This window comes from Cyprinodon variegatus, unplaced genomic scaffold (genome assembly GCF_000732505.1).
Source record: "Cyprinodon variegatus isolate N-32 unplaced genomic scaffold, C_variegatus-1.0 Scaffold977, whole genome shotgun sequence".
NCBI lineage: Eukaryota > Metazoa > Chordata > Actinopteri > Cyprinodontiformes > Cyprinodontidae > Cyprinodon > Cyprinodon variegatus.
Genome location: NW_015151430.1, coordinates 199,374 through 206,837, shown reverse-complemented (window position 1 = coordinate 206,837; position 7,464 = coordinate 199,374).

The window sequence follows — 7,464 nt, the reverse complement described above, 5'->3', positions numbered from 1 at the left end:
ATGACAGGAACTAAGGTATCTGCAGTACATAAAAAGCAACAAAACATGATATTGAATATCAGCTTTAAAAAACTGTTTAAATACAAGACAGAAAAACGTTTGAATATTTTAAGATGTTAACTTGTGTTTTTAAATCTACTTACATCCTTGATGAAGAAGAAGCAGTATAACCCATAGCAGAGTCATGTTGACACTGTCTTCAAGAACTCCTAATGCTTAAGTAACTAAGGGAGGTGTGGCGATGCAGACTACTAAATGCATGTGATTGGTTATCCTAAATTTAAAGTGAAAAGGGGCCTCTTTGCCACAATAAAGCCAAAATTTGCTGGGAAGAATTTTTTTTCAACTGTTATGTATTTTATAATTAATTTAAAGCAAATGAACATGTGTTGAAATTTTTTAAAAGATGGATATATAGCAGTATACATTTTTGTACGAGAATCATAGGAGATAATGGAGACCAAAAAATGAGATCTTCCAATATTGTTTTCATGGCACTTTTACCCCAGCACCAACAGCTGGTGAGTGTGATTATTTTTTTATCCATGAGAACTACCAGTGCAAGGCTTATTTTTCATCATAATAACAATGTTGCGCAGCTCAAGCTTCGTCAGATCAAACATCTAAACTCGCAAAACAAAGAGCCAACAAGCATTGAGTATAATAAGAGGAATAATCAAAAAAGTTTTCACACTGGTTGCCAGGCAGGGACCAACCTCGACTGCAGGGTGGTGAAAAGCTTAGAGGGCCAAATACCAGTTAAGGGTCAATTTACACCAATCACACTGTACCAGCACAAATATTAAGGGGCACCTGATCTGTAGGCATATCAGATTATCTAAGAGCCCCTACTGCTAAATCAGCATACATATTATCAAATGTCTAAATTATTTCTGTTTCTGCATAATATTCACATTAAATGGATTGAGCAACTGTTCTTTATCTCTAATAACATAAAAAAATGCTAGATGACTCGCAGAGATTCCCCTTCTTTCTCATAATATGAAAAAACGTATTTTGCAAAGATCATGAATTCTGTACTTTTTCTAGAGGTGGGCATAGATACTTTTTTTCATTCTGGATAATCTCTCAGTAATCTTGGAATTAATCTACATTAATCTAGATTAAAATATCTCATTTGAATTCTGCCAAAGGGCTTCATGAATCAGAATCACTATTCAAAAATCATTACTTATTAGTCACTTGCGGGAATTTTCTTTCTTGCAGTGCAACTGTTTACAGAACAGAGAAAAAAAAGGATTGTAAGTACAAATAAGACATAAGAATAAAATTAGATAAGGATATGAATTAAATAAGATATAGAAAAGAATAAAATAAGATATGGATTATAAGTGTGAGCTACCTAAATAATAAGGAGTGGTGTCAAAAGTACAAATATTTGTAACTTTAGTTTGAAAATACCAACGCAAGTATCAATTTGACCTCTTTACTCAAGTAAAAGTGAAAAACTTTGTGCTCCAAAAACTACTGACAGATTAAAAGTATAAAGTAATCTTTAAAAAACAAAACAAAAAAACAAATGCCACTATATGAATTGAAAGCTCAATTTTTTGACTATTTCAAAAAATTCTTTTAGATAGGGGCAAGAATGAGGGAGGTCTTGTTGGACTCCGTCTCCATCTCCCGATAAGCTTTCGCCTGTGTCCGACTTTTCAGACATTTCTAAACCTTTTTCTGAATCCAACATTGTAGCATGGCATAGACAATTCGCGTTTACAGTTTGAAGAACACCTGCTTGCTTCTGATGATTTCCATTAACTAACCAATGAGTGTTTGCGTTATATGACTCATCCAATTACACTAGTTTTCACTAGATGTGGATGGTACCAATGATCTGCATTGGATGGCACACATGACATGAAATAAATGTTTGTAAACATTAAACCGAAGCCGAGTTACGAGTAACGTTTTTTTTTTTATGTAAGGAATAGAAAGTACAGATACTTGTGTGAAAATGTAATGAGTACGTAGAAGTCAGAAGTGGGAAGAAAAACAAGTAATGGAGTCAAGTATAGATACCTAAAAAGTGTACTTAAGTACAGTAACAAAGTAGTTGTACTTCATTACTTGACACGTCTGAAAATAAGTAAAAGTAAGTCTTTGAATAGGTTTCTTAAGCTATGCATTAGACCAGGGGCTCATCTCCTTTTTCCAAAATGCATCACATTATACCACTGAACAAACATTTTCAAAATGCATCCCATTTTACCCACATTCACCAAAGCAATCATCAAGAAGCAAACATAATGTTGTGGTAATCATTTGTGGTGATGTGTTAAAAGGAAATTTAAAATTACATAACATAGCCTACCTAAAGCGAGGTTCCCAGCTGGCGTCGATGAGGTGTACAGTAACGCCACGGTATTGACAGATGTCCAGTGGTCGATCGTCAGTGCTAAACACGTTGCTTTGACCAACTTCTCATCTTTTGGGGCTTTTTCCACGGTGTGCTGGTCATGTATTCTCCACATGATAGTTCACCTTGGAGGTACAGTAGCTTGTAAGATGGCTCACCCGTGGCCGCCTGGAGAACAACCTCGAGCCCACCATCTTAAACCACGCTGATGGGCATTCTTTAAAATAAATTAAGCAAACCCGGCGGNCCAGTTAAGGGTCAATTTACACCAATCACACTGTACCAGCACCAATATTAAGGGGCACCTGATCTGTAGGCATATCAGATTATCTAAGAGCCCCTGCTGCTAAATCGGCATACATATTATCAAATGTCTGAATTATTTATGTTTCTCCATAATATTCACATTAAATGGGTTGAGCAACTGTTCTTTATCTCTAATAACATAAAAAAAATGCTAGATGACTCGCAGAGATACACAAATTCCCCTTCTTTCTCATAATATAAAAATATTTTATAATATGAAAATCATTTGAAAAGATCATGAATTCTGTATTTTTTCTGGAGGTGGGCATAGATAATTTTTTTCATTCTAGATTAATCTCTCAGTAATCTTGGAATTAATCTAGAATAATCTAGATTAAAATATGTCATTTGATTCTGCCAAAGGGCTTCATGAATCCGAATCACTATTCAAAAATCATTACTTCATTAGTCCCTTGCGGGAATTTTCTTTCATGCAGTGCAACCGTTTAGAGAAGAGAGAAAAATAAGATTGAAAGTACAAATAAGATATAAGAATAAAATTAGATAAGGATATGAATTAAATAAGATATCGAAAAGAATAAAATAAGAAAAGAGTAAGCATAAAATAAGATATGGATGATAAGTGTGTGCTACCTAAATAATAAACAGTGTTGTCTAAAGTACACATATTTGTTACTATAGATTAAAAACACTATGGTAAAAATTGAAGTATCAACTTCACCTCTTTACTCAAGTAAAAGTGAAAAACTATATGCTCCAAAAACTACTGAAAGACCAAAAGAATAAAGTAATCTTGAAAAAAAAAACAACAAGGAAATGCCACAATATGAATTGAAAGCTCAATTTTTCGACTATTTCAAAAAATTCTTTGAGATAGGGCCAAGAATGAGGGAGGTCTTGTTGGACTCCGTCTCCATCTCCTGATACGCTCTCGCCTGTGTCAGACTTTTCAGAGATTTTTAAACCTTTTTCTGAATCCAACATTGTAGCATGATATAGACAATTCGCCTTTACAGTTTGAAGAACACCTGCTTGCTTCTGATGATTTCCATTGACTAACCAATGAGTGTTTGTGTTATATGACTCATCCAATTACATTAGCTTTCACTAGATGTGGATGGTACCAATGATCTGCATTGGATGGCCCACATGACATAAAATAAATGTTTGTAAACATTAAACCGAAGCCGAGTTATGAGTAACGTTTTGTTTTTTTTTTATGTAAGGAATAGAAAGTACAGATACTTGTGTGAAAATGTAATGAGTAGAAGTCAGAAGTGGGAAGAAAAATAAGTCATGGAGTCAAGTACCTAAAAAGTGTACTTAAGTACAGTAACAAAGTAGTTGCACTTCATTACTTGACACCTCTGAAAATAAGTAAAAGTAAGTCTTTGACAGGGTTTCTTAAGCTATGCATTAGACCAGGGGCTCATCTCCTGTTTCCAAAATGCATCACATTATACCACTGAACCAACATTTTCAAAAAGCGTCCCATTTTACCCACATTCACCAAAGCAATCATCAAGAAGCAAACATAATGTTGTGGTAATCATTTGTGGTGATGTATTAAAGGAAATTTAAAATAACATAACATCGCCTACCTAAAGCGAAGTTCCCAGCTGGCATCGATGAGGTGTACAGTGACGACACGGTATTGACAGATGTCCAGTGGTCGATCGTCAGTGCTAAACACATTGCTTCGACCAACTTCTCATCTTTTGGGGCTTTTTCCGCGGCATGCTGGTCATGTATTCTCCTCATGATAGTTCACCTTGGAGGTACAGTAGCTTGTAAGATGGCTCACCTGTGGCCGCCTGGAGAACAACCTCGAGCCCACCATCTTAAACCACGCTGATGGGCGTTCTTTAAAATAAATTAAGCAAACCCGGCGGGTTTATAGCTGCATCTATGTTAGCAGGTCACGTTCAATGTGTTAACAGTACGCCTACACACAACACTGATTTGTTCACCCCCCCGATATACATCTACGCAAAGTCATATCTATAGACCCAGCTCCCAAAGCAACTATGAGAATAACATCAATTGAACTTTATTGATCTCACACTGGCGGACTTAACCTCAGCATTTAGCCCATCCCCTTGGGGAACATTGGGCTGCCATTGTATGGCACCCGGGGAGCAGTGTGGCGTTAAGGGTCTTGCTCAGAGACCCAGAGAGCAGGCTGTCGGTATTGAACCAGGTACTTGCAACCTTTTTAACAGTGATATTCTTTTTAATTGCCCAATAAGAGTCTGATGTTAACGTGCTGCGCTAACACCGATTATGGCCCACTACAGATTTTTTCATTGTCATTGCAAGTGTATTGATGTTAATAGTTAATTACAGTATTGTTTAATATTAACCTTACCTGCAATTTGAATCCTAGTGTTATTTGTACGTTCAAAAGCACACCAGAATCCATCTTGTTCCACTCCTGCCTCAAGCCTTCCAAAGAACAAACTCAAAATAGGTTGGCCAATTACAATGTAGGATTATGATTTAAAGAAGCATTATGGTGTTTCCCAATGATACTGCTACCTGTGGCCAAAAACCAGAAAAATATTTTTATTGTTTTCCTTTTTTCAAATTACCTGGAGTTCCAATTAGTGTCTAAGTTGAGCTAGATGCTATATGTCACTCCCCCCAGTCAGCTTGGAGAGTTCTGCTAAATGAGCCTCCTTTTCCTTACACATTATGGGAGTTGGCCATCTGAAGCGAGAGTTAGTGACATGTGGATCAATATTACAATATGGCACCTTAGATACTAGAGCTATAGGCGTTAAAATTGGTGATTTAATCCAATCAATGATACTTTTGATTCTGCCACCTGAAATAAGAATTTAGCTGCAAATATCAAACTTCTCGACCTCTTGGTAAGTGTATTTTTCACTGAATGCATATTTTTGGTGGGAAATACTTTTTCCAATGCATCAGTATATAATGCCAAGCAAGCACAGCATCCTGCAGCTAATAAAATACAGAAACAATGTTAGATCGTAAAAAAAAGTCTAAGAAGGTTTGTTATTTTAGGGCCACAAATAACCAACAAACAACACATAAATGTTTGTGGGAAAAGTGTGACAAGTTGTAGCAACACATTAAACCTCATAAAAAAAAACACCTCATAAAACCCAAATGACAAGTGTTGCTTCTAGCGGAAGACAGCAGTCTCTGATCAAGTCAAGGTCCAGAAACGAAGGCAAAATATTGAGCTTTAGGCCACATTAGCATTGTTATTGTTGGAGCTTTTACAATTAATAAGTATTATCATAAAACATTTAAAAGAAAATTCCAAAAAAAATAAGACAAAACTAAAAAGCATTTGTAGCACATATCTCCATCGATCAACCAATTTCCCTGACTCTCAATAAAGAGAAATTTAAAAATAAATAAATATTTGTGATTTTCCTGTCACAGAGAGAATATTTGCTGTAAGCTGGAACGTCCCATGTTTCTGCACACCTGACCTGAGAACATTTCTCAATCAGGATGACTAGCATGTATATAAGGAGACAATGGATCATCTCTCCTCTCCACACTATTACCCCTGATAGTATTTAAGCAAAGGGCTTAAACCCGGAATATATTTCCCCCTTCTTGTGAATTTCTTTTAATGTGGACCCTGTTATGTTCTAGACCACCAGTGATCCTCATTTCATCTCCGATCTTCATGGAAAAGATCTTATCTCTGTGCAGAAATTCTCAGTCTAAATCGCCTCCCCTGTACAAACCAGAAAGTTCAGCTGACTTCCTGACTTGAAACCAACATGACAAAAATACAAATCACCACCAAAGTTTAGAGCAATATATCAATAACAATTTCTGTAATATCAAATACCTTTATCATTATTTCCTCAGGGAAAGAGGTAAAGAAATGTTTCAACACATATCTGCAAAAGTTTTTCTAAAGTAAAATTTGTAACAGCAAGACAATATGCAAACAGTCTAGATTTTTTCTGGTAAATTTTGATTAAAGCTGCAATAGTTACTTAAAAAATTCTATAAAAGATGAAGTAGAAACTTTTCATTAATGAGATATATGCCATATTATCACAAAGCAGTCAACTTCGTATAACTGTTAAATTCATATTTTAAGATAAAGGTTTTGTTAAGCCCAAAGGGGATTAGATTTTTGCTACAGCCTGTCCAAGAGGACAAAAATCAGAGAGACACAAAAACAGACATTTTTTAGTCTGAGGCCTTGGTGCCATTAGAGGCACTCCCCTTACAGTAAACAATGAAAAGGGATCCCAATGGGTAAGGCGAGGGAGGAAAAATCATATTTCACACTTTATCCTTTGCAGGATGTGTAATTATATTTACATTCATTTTTAATAAAATATCTTTGTTACAATTACAATTTGAGTGACCCAGTATAACAACACCAAGTGTTTGTATCGAGGTATCATGGACTATTAAGAAAGACTACTTTTGTAGCTGAATCTAAATAAGATGAAGCAATTAATGCAGAATGGTACAATCATTTGTTTTTCACTATGATTTTATGCAAAAATGCCTTTTAGAAATCCTCCCAATGGACCTTCTCATTTGTGAGAACTCTTGATGCAAAATACAAACTCACAGGAAGAAAATAAAATTCATATGGTACAAATGTTTATAAAGCCAAAATCAAAGGATCATTATAAAATGGTGTTAAACTTACCACTGATACATGGACCTCAGTGGCCACCAAGGTTTATTTGACTGTATCATCTAATTTCATTGGAAATTGTGAAATAAAGGAATTTGCTTCAGAAATACACACTTTCCAAGGACAGTAAACCACAGTTTAGCATTGAAACACACTGCAGAAAAATGGG